This window comes from Phyllobates terribilis, unplaced genomic scaffold (genome assembly GCF_046119375.1).
Source record: "Phyllobates terribilis strain yellow unplaced genomic scaffold, ASM4611937v1 Scaffold_5__5_contigs__length_657084704, whole genome shotgun sequence".
Classification (NCBI taxonomy): Eukaryota; Metazoa; Chordata; class Amphibia; order Anura; family Dendrobatidae; genus Phyllobates; species Phyllobates terribilis.
The window spans coordinates 242962574-242979490 of NW_027362765.1; the positions used below are offsets into that span (position 1 = coordinate 242962574).

At 48.9% G+C, this 16917-nt stretch overlaps 1 long non-coding RNA gene across 1 annotated transcript in view; it reads right to left on the bottom strand.

The window, feature by feature from the left end:
- LOC141271090 (uncharacterized) overlaps positions 1-16917 on the bottom strand; it is a 119398-nt gene that overhangs the window by 45489 nt on the left and 56992 nt on the right. Inside the window, exons 2-3 of the long non-coding RNA XR_012321824.1 lie at positions 5001-5104; positions 3584-3624 (exon numbers count right to left, since the gene is read on the bottom strand). This is a non-coding gene — a long non-coding RNA (uncharacterized lncRNA). The remainder of the gene's footprint in view (positions 1-3583; positions 3625-5000; positions 5105-16917) is intronic.

A 16917-nucleotide genomic window follows, 5' to 3' on the forward strand; every position in this document is an offset into this window, starting at 1 on the left:
AGCAGCTCGGCAAGGTAGCGAATTAGAACCTGAAAATATGAAGCACGATCAGCTTGGACTTAAACCGGTCCCACCAACTTCAACCAAACATCCAAAACCTCTACTGCTCTGAGAGCGATAGCTTGCCGAGAAACCTGCCACTGAAAGTGAGATAATACATCAGCTATCCAATTTTCTTCTCCAAAGAACTAAATGTTCAATTGTAAACAATGCAACATGACAAAGAAGATCCAAAAGAGAGACAGAGAAATAAAAGAAAAAGAATTAATGACTTTGACTACACTTAGGTTATCTGTCCAAAAGCACTCCTTCCTATTCTTTAGGTGATTACCTAACAGTTTTATCACTATAGGAAACATTCACACTGGTTAACACTGTTGCTTTGCAGTGCTGGGGTCCTGGGTTCAAATCCCACCAAGGACAATATCTGCAAAGAGTTTGTATGTTCTCCCCGTGTTTGTGTGGGTTTCCTCCCACACTCCAAAGAAATACTGAGCCCCAAAGGGAACAGCGACGATAATGTATGTAAAGCGCTGCAGAATATAATGGCGGTATTTAAGCAAAACATAATTAAATAATAATAAAAACACTTGTACCATTGTGATATGTTCACCAAAATCCCTAGCAATGGCCATTGGCCGTTGAAGGGCTAGAACTCAATTCTCCGGCTCTTTGCACACCCCTTACTCCTCCTACCCCCAAAGTAACTGTATAGTATTTCAATATTTGGGGCTTAACTTTTCATTTTGCTTGGGGCCACGTTCTAAAATCAGCCTGGACATTGACAGTACGTGGAATACTATAAGGTGATAGCATAAGATAACACAGCACTAACAAAACTGACACATCTCCTGCCACTGCTGCAGTGGTTGAACTGTCCAGGTTTCAGTATGGAACTGTTCAGGCCAATACATGATGTATGATATGGTCGGACTCCAATAAAGATATATTTTTTTAAGATAATGATGTACCTTTGCTTCTTGACATGGAACTAATGTTTCTTTTATTAGGGACTTCTGATTATGTGAGTGCTCAGTTGCCAACAGTCCTGAATTTACCTAAGATATTTCTAAGTATGTGAGTGGAGGACAAAACTCACAATTTTATGCAGCCAAATATATTCCAGAGTTTTAGGAGGCCTAGTCTAGAGGCATGTCAATTTAATTACTAGTCATAGTTGTCCAGAGTGAAAACAAAGTCCATTTAATTGAGACATCCTTTCTGTTGTATTCATCATAGTCTGATTTTGTCTCAGATTCTCTTCCCAGAAGATAGTAAACAGACTTGTCTCTTCTGCCGCTGTCATCCACAATTACTAGCAATTCTCATCATTCTTATGTTCTGTCCTGCTCATACTTTTCTCTTCAGCTCTTCTTGGCTCTCTTCTTTCACTCAGTGTCACGCAAACACTGTCACATTGTAATCTATCATACAGGGTCCGTACATAGAAATCATGAGGCCCCATAGCAAAAGTTCTAATTGGGCTCCACCCCAAAAAAAAAAAAAAACTTAATATTCGGTGGGGTCACAGAAGAGCATAGCTCACAACTTTGCAGCCCTTACAAATTAATTTTCCTGTTATTGAAGCCCTTAGATTGCCCTTTCATTGTCCCCATAAAGTATAATGCTAACAATAGTGTCCCCCGAAATAACAGTCTCATACCCCCACAGTAAATTCTTGCACAGTACCCTCCACACACATGGTATGATGACCCTACTGTACCTCCCTCAACCCTCCACGGCAAAGTAAAAGTGATCCCAACACAGTATGATGCCCCAACTGTGATCACCACACAGCCTTCCATACAGTATAATGGTCCTCCATATATATAATGATCTCCACACCCCTCAACTCGGTATGATGGCCCTACCCAGCCCTCCAAACAGCATACTGGCCCCGGCACAGCCCTCTACACAGCATAGTGCACCCCACAAAAAACTTTACACTGTATAATAGCTTGCATACAGTATAATGGTCCCCACACAGCCCCCCAAACAGTATAATGCCCTCACATAGCCCTGCAAACAGTATAACGGTCCCCCAGATAGTCCTGCAAACAGTATAATGGCCCGCCACACACTCCTGCAAACAGTATACTGCCCCCTACATAGACATGCAAACAGTATAATGCCCCCCTACATAGACCTGCAAACAGTATAACATAACGGCCCCTTAACATAGACATGCAAACAGTATAACGGCCCCCATATAGTCCTGCAAACAATATAATACCCCCACATATAGCTGCAAATAGTATAATGCCCCCCTACATACACCTGCAAACGGTATTATGCCCACCTACATAGACATGCAAACAGTATAATGCCCCCCTACATAGGCCTGCAAACAGTTTAATACCCCCTACATAGACCTGCAAACAGTATAACAACCCCTTCACATAAACCTGCAAACAGTATGACGACTCCCATATAGTCCTACAAACAGTATATTGGTCTCCACATAGTCCTACAAATAGTATAGTGGTCCCCACATAGTCCTCCATATAGTATTATAGCCCCCACATAGCCTTCAAAATAGTATAATGGCCCCCACATAGCCCTCCAATTAGCATAATGGGCCCCACATAGTCCTCCAGACATTATAATGGGCCCCACGTAGTCCTCCATACAGTATTATGGGCCCCAGATAGTCCTCCATACGGTATTATGGGTCAAAGATAGCCCACCATACAATATTATGGCCCCCAGATAGTCCTCTATACAGTATTATGGGCCCCACATAGTCCTCCATACAGTATTATGGGCCCCATATAGTCCTCCATACATTATTATGGGCCCCATATAGTCCTCCATACAGTATTATGAGCTCCATACATTATTATGGATCCCATATAGTATTCCATACAGTATTATGGGCCCCAAATAGTCCTCCATACATTATTATGGGCCCCATATAGTCCTCCATACAGTATTATGAGACCCATATAGTCCTCCATACATTATTATGGATCCCATATAGTCCTCCATACAGTATTATGGGCCCCATATAGTCCTCCATACATTATTATGGGCCCTATATAGTCCTCCATACAGTATTATGAGCCCCATATAGTCCTCCATACATTATTATGGATCCCATATAGTCTTCCATACAGTATTAATAAATAAACAAATACTCACCTCTCCCCGTTCCCTGCTCCTCCGGTTTCTGCAGTGTGTCTTCTGACCCTCTGCACTGCTCAGCACAGAGGGCGCGCTGTAGTAACATGATCGCGCCCTCTGCTCTGAGACGTCACAGAGCTCAGAATTGGAGGGGCAATGATGGGAGAGCGGCCACGTGGTCTGCCGCCATTGGCGGTACACCACTGCTATAATACATTTTGTCCCTTGCTTGATCCACTGGTAACTCTGCCAATATTTCTACAGTAAGGACAAACATTCACAGCTCAGAAAATATGATCTTCCCAAATAGTAAAATATCTGGATAGTATTTTACTTGGTATAACAGCAAGTTGTGCTCCAGAGCTATTCTTCACTAACTGAAAAATTCCAGGTAACAGTCATTTTGTAGAGTAAGAGCTTTTTTTTTTTGCAATTTAACATACATTGAGTACAAACTTACTGAGCTGCTCTCATCACTTCTGTCATTCTTCTCCCCTGAACCTACATGGATCAAAACACAAAAGAAAATAATGTAATGTATCATGTAGATAGCAGAAGTACACTCAGTGTGCCACTCCATGTGACAACGTATTATGGTCTACTCTTCTGGAAGCAATTAAACTTCTATGCATGCCTTATTGTGGCGCTGAATAGTTTATAGCTTTTATAGAGCTGTAATACATCCCTAAGAACAATGGTACGATTACACGTGCTGATCCAGGCCATTAAACGACCGCTAATCAGCTAAATGAAAGCCCATCAGTGGTCAATTAACTGGTCTGTTTAGTCAGGCTGACCAGATTTCTATGTGCACAGAACAACTGTTAATACGATTAGTTGATGTGCATAGAATATCATGTAATGAACAGAACATCTCCTATTTACATGAGGCGATATGCTACCAATAATCATGCATTTTAAAGGGAATCTGTTAGCACATTCCACTCTCACATACTGCTCACACGGACATGTAGGTCTTTGTAAGAGGCTGCCTATACCTTTACTTATGCATTCTGTTGCTCCATTACTGAAAAAAAAAGTGTTTTATTCCTCATGCAAATGAGGCTGAAGTGGAGGTTTCTGAAGTTTTTTCTATTAAACAGTCCGTGAGAAACATACAGCACGCAGATGGCATCCAAGTGCTGTCTAGATGCTGTCCAATTTTTCATGATCCCATAGACTTGCATTGAAAAGTTAGGATCCAAGAGATTGTACGGACCATTAAGTCTGCAAAAATACACGGACAAGTGAATAGCCCCATAGATTATAATAGCTAAGAGTTCTATATCCGGTAAAACTACGGATAGAATTGTAGGTAAAATTTATGGGCCAGTCAAACTATCTTAGGACTATTCCTCTGATAGTTTGTTTCCAAATTATTGGATCGTCTTAATTGGCCTTTAGGCCCTATGTAAGACGGTTGATTTATAAGTCACTAATATCAAGGAGTGAAATATTGGTCAGCTTGCATCAAGCCAAGAATAGATTGCCTGTCCTGTCTAGCATTGCACAAGACTTGTAACAAAGCCTACAAAGAACGGTGCTAAATCCAAACAAGCGATGAGAACACTGTATAAGGGTCACACGAACAATAATGGCTCTTTGGAAAAATCAGCAAGTTTAGTGTTTTGTTGGTCGGATCCTACCCAGGTTTTTTACCGTTCCCACATATATCTGTCAGCTAGAAATGATTGTAAGTTAGCTTTATGGAGGGAGCTACATTCCAGTTTTGACAGATGCTGGTTTGAAGTAAATTAATAGCACCACACCTGTGATACCACCATATATGATTCCCCTTATCTTTATTGACTTTTTGATAAGTACACATAAGTCTAAAGCACATTTTTCAGTGATTTACCTGTGTAATGACAACTCACCTCTTTTCTCTGCTCACCTCCCAGTCCCAGGCAGCAACAAATAGTTCTTCTGTGGAAAGGCAGGTCCTGCTGTACCTTGGTCTCCCCTGTGTGTGTTTGTCTTTCTATAGAAAAAGAGCAGTGATCAAAGAAAAGCAATGATTGCTTTATATAGTGACAACATATTCTACGGCGCTGCACAGAGCATGCTACCATTTACATCAGTCTCTGTCCTCAATGAGGACAAGCTGACTTATCTATCTCAGATCTACAAACTGTAGCATCGGCGTCTCTGCCCCCTGCCAGGCAGAGACGGCGTCCCACTCACCTCCTCACTCCCCGCGCTCCCCACTCTGCGCTCACCAGCGCTCCTCTTCCTGCTGCCGGCGCGCGCAGCTCCCCGGGCACTGTGCTTAGGGCGCACGCAACCTCTCTCTTAAATGGGCCGCGCGCGCCGTCTTAAGGAGTCCCCGGCCAATAGCCGAGGGTCCTCCCATATATAAGGCACCTCCTCCAAAATGGAGGTGCCCGAGCAAAAGTTGTTGCACAGTGTTTCTGACCTCTGCTTCAGCCCTCAGGTCCCGCTGCTAGCCTGACTACCAGTCTTGCCCGCCAGCCTGTTACCTGCCTGTTACCTGCCTGTTACCTGCCGTGCCTGCTAGCCCGCTCACCTGGGAGCACTTGCCTGTTGCCTGCCTGTTACCTGCCGTGCCTGCCAGTCTGCTCACCTGGGAACACTTGCCTGTTGCCTGCCTGTTACCTGCCGTGTCTGCCAGCCTGCTCACCTGGGAGCACTTGCCTGTTGCCTGCCTGTTACCTGCCATGTCTGGCAGCCCGCTCACCTGGGAGCACTTGCCTGTGACCTGCCTGTTACCTGCTTGTTACCTGCCGTGCCTTCCCGGAGGCTCCTGCCGTCACTTGCCGTGACCACCTAGAGACTCCTGCCGTCACTTGCCGTGACCACCTGCCAGCCCACCTAGAGACTCCTGCCGTCACTTGCCGTGACCACTTAGAGACTCCTGCCGTCACTTGCCGTGACCACCTGCCAGCCCACCTAGAGACTCCTGCCGTCACTTGCCGTGTCTACCTGATAGCCTACCTGGAGGCTTCTGCTCGCCAGGCGGCCTGCTGTGCCTACCTGCTATTCCGGTCAGTCCCTGCCATCTGTACCGTGGGAGTCACCTGCTCCCTTTCAAGGTCGTCCCCAGAGTAGCACCTGGTCCCTCGGCTCGGTCCCTCCCTGGTCACGGAGTCGTTAGCCGCCGTACGACCAGGGTCGGTCCGGGTTGATACTTAGTTACCCCCCTCTGGGTCCCTCCTTGCACCGTAGCACAGAGGTTCCACCTCCCTGACCCGTAACAGTTTGCTCGGGCCATGGAACCCAGTGGCCCCCAGACCCCCGCAATCTCCGACCTGCACCAGGATGTCTTACGTCAGAGGGCTCAAAAGGAGTCAGTCCTGTCCTTCCTGCGGTCTGTTAACTCTCGCCTAGGCGCATTGTCCGATCAGTCTGTGTCCATCTCTGGTCAGGCAGTGCCTGCTTCCGCGGCACCACAACCTAGTCCTATTATGGCGTCTGGCTATGGACCCCGGCTCTCGGCACCTCCACGTTTTGCTGGCAACCCCGCCTTAGCTCGAGGTTTCATAAACCAGTGCACCCTGCACTTTGAACTCTTGGCACATCAGTTCATCTCCGACCGGGCCAAGGTGGCATTCATCATGTCCCATCTCGTCTTTCCTCGCTGCTTTCCGGAAAGTCTTCGATGAACCAGGACGAAAATCCTCTTCAGCCTCCTTTCTGCTATGTCTCCGCATAGAGAGTCTCACCGTGGGCCAATATGCCATACGGTTCCGTACCCTCACTTCTGAGCTTGCCTGGGACAATGAGGCCCTGGTGTCCGTCTTCTGGGAAGGTCTTTCCGGCCGGATTAAGGACCAGTTAGCCGGTCGGGACATTCCTACCACCCTGGATGACCTAGTGTCTCTAGCTACTCGGATTGACATCCATTTCCAAGAACGTACCAAAGAGACTACCCGGGAGAGAAAGTTTCCTCGCCTTGCTCCTACTTTCCAGAGACCTGCCTCTCAACCAGTCACTCCCCGGGTGCACTCGCCCGAACCTATGCAGATCGACCAGACCAAGATGGTCAAATCTCGCCAAGAGTCACGCCGAGCCGAGGGGAGCTGTTTCTATTGTGGCTGTAAGGAGCACTTCATCCGTTCCTGCCCGGAGAAGCCGGGAAACTCCAGTGTCTAGGACCGCTCGGAGAGGTCGTCCTAGGCAAAAGTAAGCCCTCTCCGTCCCTGACTTTGTCTGTCTCTATCTCCTGGGGAGAGAACCATCACTTTGAAATTGCTCACCTGGATTCTGAAGCTGCTGGAAACCTCATTTCCCAGTCCCTGGTAGAGAGATACCGGATTCCCACCAAACCTCTGGCTGAACCATTGTCAGTTGCCTCCGTGGATGGAAGACTCCTTCCGGTGAACATCCTGTTCCTCACTGAACCCATAACCCTGCAGGTGGGAATGCTACACTCTGAGAAGATCTCCTTCCATGTGCTGTCCAGACTCTCTTACTCCCTATTGCTAGGTCTACCTTGGCTCCAGACACATGAACCCGTGCTGAACTGGCAATCCGGTGAAGTACTCCGGTGGGGGCAGGACTGCCATAGGACCTGCCTGGTTCCGGTTCGCCCGACTCGTCCTTCACCTACCCCGGCTAATTTAACCGGTCTACCGGCACCTTACTGGCCCTATGCAGATGTCTACGGTAAAAAGGAAGCAGAGACACTGCCACCTCATAGGCCATATGATTGCCCGATCGACCTGGTACCCGGCGCCACTCCACCCCGTGGGCGTATTTACCCGTTGTCGTCGGCCGAAACCCGGGCCATGTCGGAGTACATCGAGGAGAATCTGGCCAGGGGATTCATCCGGAAATCTACCTCCCCGGCTGGAGCCGGATTCTTCTTCGTTAAGAAGAAAGATGGTTCATTACGCCCCTGTATTGACTATAGAGGACTCAACCAAATCATGGTAAAGAACAAATACCCCCTGCCACTCATCTCCGAGTTGTTTGACCGTCTTAAGGGAGCTAGGATCTTTACCAAGCTAGATCTACGTGGGGCGTATAACCTGGTCCTAATCCGTCAAGGAGACGAGTGGAAGATGGAGTTCAATACCCGGGACGGTCACTATGAATACCGTGTGATGCCCTTCGGTCTCTGCAATGCTCCTGCCGTCTTCCAAGAATTGGTCAACGACATCTTCCGTGATCTTCTTTACTCTTGCATGGTGGTGTACCTGGACGATATCTTGGTCTTCTCTCCGGATCTTCCCACACACCGGAGGGATGTTCGTCAGGTCCTGCTTAGGCTCAGGCAGAATCACCTCTATGTAAAGTTCGAGAAGTGCCTCTTCGAGCAGACCTCTCTTCCTTTCCTGGGCTATGTTATCTCCCAGACAGGCCTACGAATGGATCCAGAGAAGCTCTCTGCTGTCATAAAGTGGCCCCGTCCGGAGGGGTTGAAGGCGATTCAACGATTCCTGGGCTTCGCCAACTACTACCGTTTCTTCATACCGCACTTCTCTTCCCGGACTGCTCCCATATCTGCGCTCACCCGTAAGGGAGCAAATCCCAAGGAATGGTCGCCCGAAGCTGAGGAGGCCTTCCTTTCCTTAAAGCAAGCCTTCTCCTCTGCCCCAGTGCTGCACCTTCCGGATAGCAACAAACAGTTCTACCTGGAGGTTGATGCTTCCTCCTCCGGAGCCGGAGCGGTGCTCACCCAAAAGTCTTCATCAGGGAGAATGGTAACCTGCGGCTTCTTCTCCAAACTCTTCTCCTCGTCTGAGCGCAACTACTCCATAGGAGACCGAGAACTCTTAGCCGTTAAATTGGCACTGGAGGAGTGGCGTTACCTGCTTGAAGGGGCTCTATACCCGGTGATCATCTATATGGATCACAAAAACCTGGCATATCTCCAGAATGCCCAAAGACTCAATCCGCGTCATGCCCGGTGGTCTTTGTTCTTCGCCCGCTTCGACTTCGTCCTACATTTCCGCCCGGGGGACAAGAATGTCAAAGTCGACGCCTTGTCCCGATCCTTCCTGTCCTCCGATCAAGAGGAGGAGCCTATGCACATCATCGACCCCTCCAAAGTGATGAATGTGGCCCCCTTGGATCTGACTCGTCTTCCACCCAGTAAGACGTTTGTAGCGGTACCAGATCATGAGAAGGTTCTTCACTGGGGTCATTCATGTAAACTAGCCGGCCATGCTGGCCAAAAGAAGACCTTCCTGCTCATTACCCGGCATTACTTGTGGACTACCCTGCGCAAGGATGTGGTAGACTTCGTCTCGGCCTGTTCGTCTTGTGCCCGCAACAAAGTTCCCAGACATCTTCCAGCCGGTCGCCTTCTGCCTCTTCCCGTACCTGCTGCCCCGTGGCAGCACATTGCCATGGACTTTATTACTGATCTCCCTTTTTCTGCCGGTTGTATAGTCATTTAGGTGGTCGCCGACCGCTTCTCTAAGATGGCCCACTTCATTCCTCTGCCTGGTCTCCCATCTGCATCGGAGCTGGCCAAGGATTTTTTCCGTCATATTTTCCGTCTCCATGGCCTACCCCTCCACATTGTATCGGATCGAGGGGTTCAGTTCACCTCACGTTTCTGGAGAGCTACCTGTAAGCTACTGGATGTCGCCCTGGATTTCTCCGCCTACCATCCACAGTCCAATGGCCAAGTGGAGCGTATCAACCAAATCCTTACCAGCTACCTCCGGCACTTTGTTAACGCTCACCATACCGATTGGGTGGAGCTCCTACCATGGGCCGAATTCTCCTACAACAACCATGAGAGCGAATCTACTTCTAAATCCCCGTTCTTCGTGGTCCACGGTCAACATCCCCGGATTCCATTTCCCATCTCTGCCTCGGTGGACAACCCTGATGCGGAGGCTCTTGTCAGCGAATTCTCCACCATTTGGGAAAATACTAGGTCCGCACTTCTTCAGTCCTCCGAGCGAATGAAGAAACATGCTGACAAGAGACGTCTGGATCCGCCTCAATTCCGCCCGGGAGATAAAGTCTGGCTCTCTTCCAAACATGTCCGACTCAAAATACCCTCCTATAAGTTGGGTCCTCGGTTTATCGGTCCATTAGAAGTTCTCAAACAAATCAAGCCAGTGGCCTACAAGTTAAAACTCCCGGCCACCTTACGGATTCCCAACTCCTTCCATGTATCTCTCCTCAAACCAGTTGTGTTTAACTCTTTTTCCAATCTAGGAACTCCCCCTGCTCCAGTTTCCGCTGAGGACGTTTTTGAGGTAGAGAACATTCTGGCCACTAAGAGGGTAAGAGGAAAGACCCTTTTTCTAGTGGATGGGAAGGGGTTTGGCCCAGAGGAGAGAACTTGGGAACCCAGGGAGAACATTCATGCCCCGCTTCTCCTTGAAAAATTCCTTTCTGGCCTAAAAAAGAGGGGGCGTAAAGGGGGGGGTACTGTAGCATCGGCGTCTCTGCCCCCTGCCAGGCAGAGACACCATCCCACTCACCTCCTCGCTCCCCGCTCTGCGTTCACCAGCTCTCCTCTTCCTGCTGCCGGCGTGTGCAGCTCCCCGGGCACTGTGCTTAGGGCGCGCGTGCGCTCCCTCCCTCTTAAAGGGGCCGCGCGCGCCGTCCTAAGGAGTACCCGGCCAATAGCCGAGGGTCCTCCCATATATAAGGCACCTCCTCCAAAATGGAGGTGCCCGAGCAAAAGTTGTTGCACAGTGTATCTGACCTCTGCTTCAGCCCTCAGGTCCCGCTGCTAGCCTGACTCCCAGTCTTGCCCACCAGCCTGTTACCTGCCTGTTTCCTGCCTGTTACCTACCGTGCCTGCCAGCCCGCTCACCTGGGAGCACTTGCCTGTTGCCTGCCTGTTACCTGCTGTGCCTGCCAGTCCGCTCACCTGGGAGCACTTGCCTGTTGCCTGCCTGTTACCTGCCGTGTCTGCCAGCCCGCTCCCCTGGGAGCACTTGCCTGTGACCTGCCTGTTACCTGCTTGTTACCTGCTGTGCCTTCCCGGAGGCTCCTGCCGTCACTTGCCGTGACCACCTTTAGACTCCTGCCATCACTTGCCGTGACCACCTGCCAGCCCACCTAGAGACTCCTGCCGTCACTTGCCGTGACCACCTAGAGACAACTGCCATCACTTGCCGTGACCACCTGCCAGCCCACCTAGAGACTCCTGCCGTCACTTGCCGTGTCTACCTGATAGCCTACCTGGAGGCTTCTGCTCGCCAGGCTGCCTGCTGTGCCTACCTGCTATTCCGGTCAGTCCCTGCCATCTGTACCGTGGGAGTCACCTGCTCCCTTACAAGGTCGTCCCCAGAGTAGCACCTGGTCCCTCGGCTCGGTCCCTCCCTGGTCACGGAGTCGTTAGCCGCCGTACTACCAGGGTCGGTCCGGGTTGATACTTAGTTACGCCCCTCTGGGTCCCTCCTTGCACCGTAGCACAGAGGTTCCACCTCCCTGACCCGTAACACAAACATTGTTGCCAATTTTATAAGGAGCCCAACAACCTATCAAGATGGTTTTGTAGTGTGGAAGGAAAATGAAGTATCTGGAGGAAACCCAACCAAACATTGGGAGAGCATACAAACTGCATGCAGACATTACCTGTGGTAAGAATCAAACTGAAAACCTAAGCATGCTGGTCTCCATGTAGCTAATGGGCTAATATTAGTGATGAGCGAGCGTCATGCTCTGGGTACTCTGACAAGGAGGGAAATGTTTTGGAAGATGGTGAGGGAGTGCCATGCCGACCGTACCAACATCCTCCGTGAGTCCTCTGTGCCTTATAATTATTGGGTACCCAAGCTAGACACGTGGCAAGAACTGGCTCTCTAAACCTTGGAGGTCCTGACCTGCCCTGCCGCTAGCGTTTTATCAGAGCGGGTTTTTAGTGCCGCAGGGGAATTATAACTGATAGATGCATCCGCCTGTCAACTGAAAATGCTGACAGGCTGACTCTTATAAAAATGAACAAGGGCTGGATTGGGCCAGACTGCTCAACACCACTGAATGATAGCAGCGTAACATAAAGTGAAATCCTGTGGTTTTTTTTGGGAGGTCTATTCCCATGCACCTCTTCACACCCAGACATGGGCATACGCTTCCTGATTTTGTCTATTTTCTGTTGTTCTCCTCCTTCCCCTCACCCTCCACCACCATATCACCAGGGCGACCATCATGCAATACCCACATGATTTTTTTTAAGGGTGTTTATGACGCCTGTAGGAAATTTTTTTAGAGGCCTACCTCTAACATTCTGTATGTTATACAGTATTTTCAAGTATACCCCCCAGGGGTAAATGTTTTTCAGCTCATGCACTTAGTTCATGGGCATTACTAGTATAGGAGACCCACTCCTTAACAATGGTAACAATTTGTTTAATGAGGAAATCCTCTACGTCTCTTCAAAGGGGTATACTATTGAAGTGCGTCCAATTTTTTGGCAGCCCTTGCAGTCACTGCATGGGCATTACCACTATAGGAGACCCACTCCTTAATAATGGGAACAATTTTTGTAATGAGGACCTCCTCCAAGTCTCTTCAAAGGGGTATTGGAGTGCGTCCAAATTTTTGGAGCCCTTGCAGTTACTGCATATGCAATAACAGTATAGGAGACCCACTCCTTAATAATGGGAACAAGAAAGCATAGCCGACTGATGGCTCTCTAACAATAGTGAGGCACGACTGCTGGCCCTCTAACAATAGTAAGAGCCATCTGATGACCTTGTAAAAATAGGCTTTGTGACTTTCACAGTCCCTCCTTCATAAATGAAACAGGATGTGTCTGATACACCACATGGCCAGATAAGGTAGTAAAATGTTAAAATTACATTTACCGGTGAATGTATTTTTAACCACTGAAAGCATTGCAAAAGTGCAAAAACGCATCAAAAACGCTACGTGTGAACATAGGTCAAGGTGTGGAGGAGAATTTTTGGATTTGGTTATTTATTTTGCCTCATATACAAGTCATTATCCTGGAAAGAATGTTCCTTAACATATTTTCAAGGAAAATCCATTTTGGCTTCGTTTTTGTATGTTTTATTGTGAGTCCGTAAAAGTGGTGTAATACTCTGACAACATTGTTCACAGCAGTGACCTGGGAGTCAGAGATGCTTCCAGAGGTCTTCCCCATGTTGTTCTCATATCATTTGAGCAATGTTTCCATGTATTGTATTGACCAATTTATAGGTCTCCTCCAGACCTCTGGTGGATGGGGGGGTGCCGGAAAAATGCTCTAGCTTCCCATTGACTTACATTGGGCTCGCTGCTCGGGTCGAGCACCCGAGCATTACGATTAGCTCGACCTGAGCAATGAACACCCAAGCATTTTAGTGCTCGCTTATCACTAGTTAATATACTTCCTAGAATAACACCTGTCACCACTCCTGACGTGTCTATTTTAGAAAATATTGTATTTCACAAAATTATTATGACGCGCCCCTGGGCCTGTGTCGCGCTGCGTTGCGCACGCGGGAGCTTACCCGGAGCCGGATCTCTTGAGGGTTGTAGTCTCGTGGCGGTGATCCGGTCCGTGCCCAGGGAGTCAGACTAAGTGGCGCTGTATTAGCGGTAGATGTTGGACGACTACGCCACCCGTTGAGTACAGCTAAGGAGCTGCTGCTGCAGGGCAGACCGCTGAGGCCGGTGGTAGGATTGTGCAGCGTGATAGTATAACCCCCAACGGGAGGGGTATGGCCTCAGGGCAGCCGACGTGGATGATGGGGGTAGCAGGAACCACTCGGAGACGGTACGGTGTAGTTCAGGGTCTTTACTGGTGACAAAGATAGACCCTCCCGGAGTACTGGCTAGCGATTGGGGCCTGGTCAGTCCTTAAGCAGATGGGACTCCCCTGGCCAGGCGGAGTTGTAGGCCTCCCAAACTAACGATACTCTTCCGGCTACCTTGTTAGAGGCGGGTATAAGTAGCCCACGTCCCTGAGTGTACCGTGTGGTGCTCACCCGTATGGCCGGTGACTCGGGGCCTTCTAGTAGCTTCCGCTTCACGACGGCGGTGCTGGTCCCACGCGTGTGACCGTGCCTTCGAGTTTCTGGGCCAGAGGACCTGAAATCCCCTGCCGGGCGGTTTCTGCTGGTGGGTAAAGATTAGTCCCCACAGCCTCGGACTCCGGGTCCGGTGATAGCTTCTCAGTCAGGGCGAGCTCTGCAGCTGCCAGCCCCTGACTCCTTATAGCACTGCTCCCACAGAGCTCCTGATGTTCTTTTCCTATATCTGCTGCTCTTCTCTGTCTCTACTTCTTCTCTACACACTAACCCTGTCTCAGCCCTAGGTTTATATAGGGGAAGTTCTTCCCCTCCCAGGACTGGGCAGGAGGTGTGGCATGCATAGGATCCCTGACCAAGAGACCTCCCACCTGCTCTCAGACGTAATATCTCTATCACTGTGGCAACCAGACCCCTGGGGTGTCACAATTACATTTGTAGAGCTCTACATTGTGCTATTCCTCTGTTATCCCTCTTGAGTATTTATAAATAAATTGACAAGTGGGTGTTACCAGTCCCCTTATGAAAGGGGAGTGTCCCTACACAGGCTAGCACCAGTAGCCTTAATTGGAGGGTGTCAGACTGTGTAAGGCCACTCCCCCGTTAGGTAACTCCTAGTTGTCAATTTATTCACAAATTCCTTAGAAAAATAACAAAGGATTAGCACGACTTATAGTTATTTAAGCTATTTATAAGATTGAGTTATGACAAATACATTGATTTACTAAAACAGACATGTGAGGAAAGATGACCGTAAAATAATTGAAAATACAGTCTACAATTAACAGCACACAAGTGACAAACTCTTGTTGAAATCTGGTATAAAAAATCAGGAATGAATAAAAGGGAGTGCCAAGGCGGAGGTTTATGCAACCTGCCTCCTCCCCAAACTGAAGGCAACCTAAGTCCTCAACTTAAACTAATAAACATTACCTTCTCATTAAAAGAAAGTGTATAAACTTTTAATAAATATGTAACCTATTTTCTGCTTTTAATTAACATATGCCCTGACAGTATTATAATGTAATATATAAAAGCTACTGTAAACTGAACAGTATTTCCTTAGTTGTACACTACATGCAAAATGTTGCTGTATGATGTTTTGAGCAAAATTTTGCCACTTTTTGACATTTTTTCTTGTCTCACCACTTTAGAAAGGTGATTGTCACCCTGCGCATGATTACCTATGTAAGCCATGTAAATCAGCTGTAAAGCAGACATATGAAAAAATCTTAAATAGTGTTGAGCCACCCCCGTAGTGTTCGAGTTCGGTTCGGTTCGTCGAACACCCGTGTGTTCGCCGAACAGTTCGTCGAACTGTTCGTCGAACACCTTCGAACACCGTTAAAACCAATGGCAGGCAAACAAAAACACATAGAAACACATAGAAAACACCTTCAAAGGTGTCCAAAAGCTGACAAACTGCTCAGAAGACACAACTAACACATGGAAAAGTGACAAGTACATATAGTCATGCGAAAAGAAAAGAGGTGGAGGAGTAAAAGGAGGGGGAGACACAGATATAGGCATGTCATGCCCTTCTAAAATCCAAAAAGTGAGAAGCCGAGACGGCCAGTCCGCTCCTGCCCGTGCCACCTCCGTGTCGCCGGGTTTGTGCCAGAGCCGCGGTGAACCCTGACGGCCAGCCCCCCTCTCCCAATACTGGTGCCTGTCCGCTGGTGGGTCGAGAGAGCCCCCCTGTGGTGGAGGCAGCTCTAAGCTTTTTAATTTAAATTGTCCCTCTAATTTGAATGAATACACTTTAAATCCATTTACAAGGATCTATTGGAGGGCAAGTCTCATGCCAGCAGCCGCGTAATTCCAGCTCCAGTAGCGTCCACTAAAGCTGCTGCAGTTAAAAAGCTTTTATAAGGATCGAGCTCGGCTGTCCACCGCAAGGCATCCTAGTGCCAGTCCCAGCCCCTATGCCTTGGGGTGCCTCCTGATGCTCTTCACTAAGTATCCCGTGGTCCCGAAGCATTTCCTTTGAAAAAATTAAGTGTCCAAACTACAGGTGGTGTAGCTTGCTTAACAGCCGGGATAATCCGCTGACTAGCAGACACTGCTACTAGGCACAAAGTATTTCCTGGGCTAGATGCAGTTAAAAATTTGTAAGTAGATACTCTCGTTGGATGCTGAGAAAGCATTCCATAGAGTCTCCTGGCACGCCATATATGATTCTCTTAAAAAGCTTGGGGTAGGGGTCTAGGGGACCCTTTTATAGCCAAAATCACGGCCCTGTATCACAATACGTCACCTAGGCTGAAGATAAATGGAACTGTAGCACCGAGGGCTCGGTTGCTACAGACGTATTGCACCTCACCCAGAGGTGTGATATCTCACTCTCAGATAAGGATGGAGTGTGGATCAGGACCCGACACCTGCATGCATTACACCACATTGCCGTGGGGCAGGGCGACCAATATGCCCCTGAGATGGGCACGACAGTCCCTGTCCCTGGCTGGAGTGGGGGGAGGGAACACTGAGGAAGGGGAACCCTGTAGTGCAGGAGCAGGGAGGAAGCAGTTCCTGGGTGCATTGAGAAGGGAGTATAAAAGGTGGGCACCATCTTAGTTCAGTGCAGAGAAGTCTGAGCAGAAGTGGCAGGGAGCAGGGGCTCTGCATGAGCTCTGCTCCGGAGGCGGGCCTAGTAACAGAGGCCCAGGCCTGGAAGAGGGAGAAGGAAGGAAGAGGAGCGGAGAAGGCTCCAGGAACGAGGAATGAAGGGATCCCAGGGGTGCGGACGGGCGAGTCGCCACCGCACGCCCGAATCCACCTGCGTGGAGGGGTCAGGCCAAAGGGGGAGACCGGTCCCCGAACTAGTGGAGGCAGGAAACGACCCTCAGCTAGAAACCGGAGGCTCTGACATTTTATGTGGCGC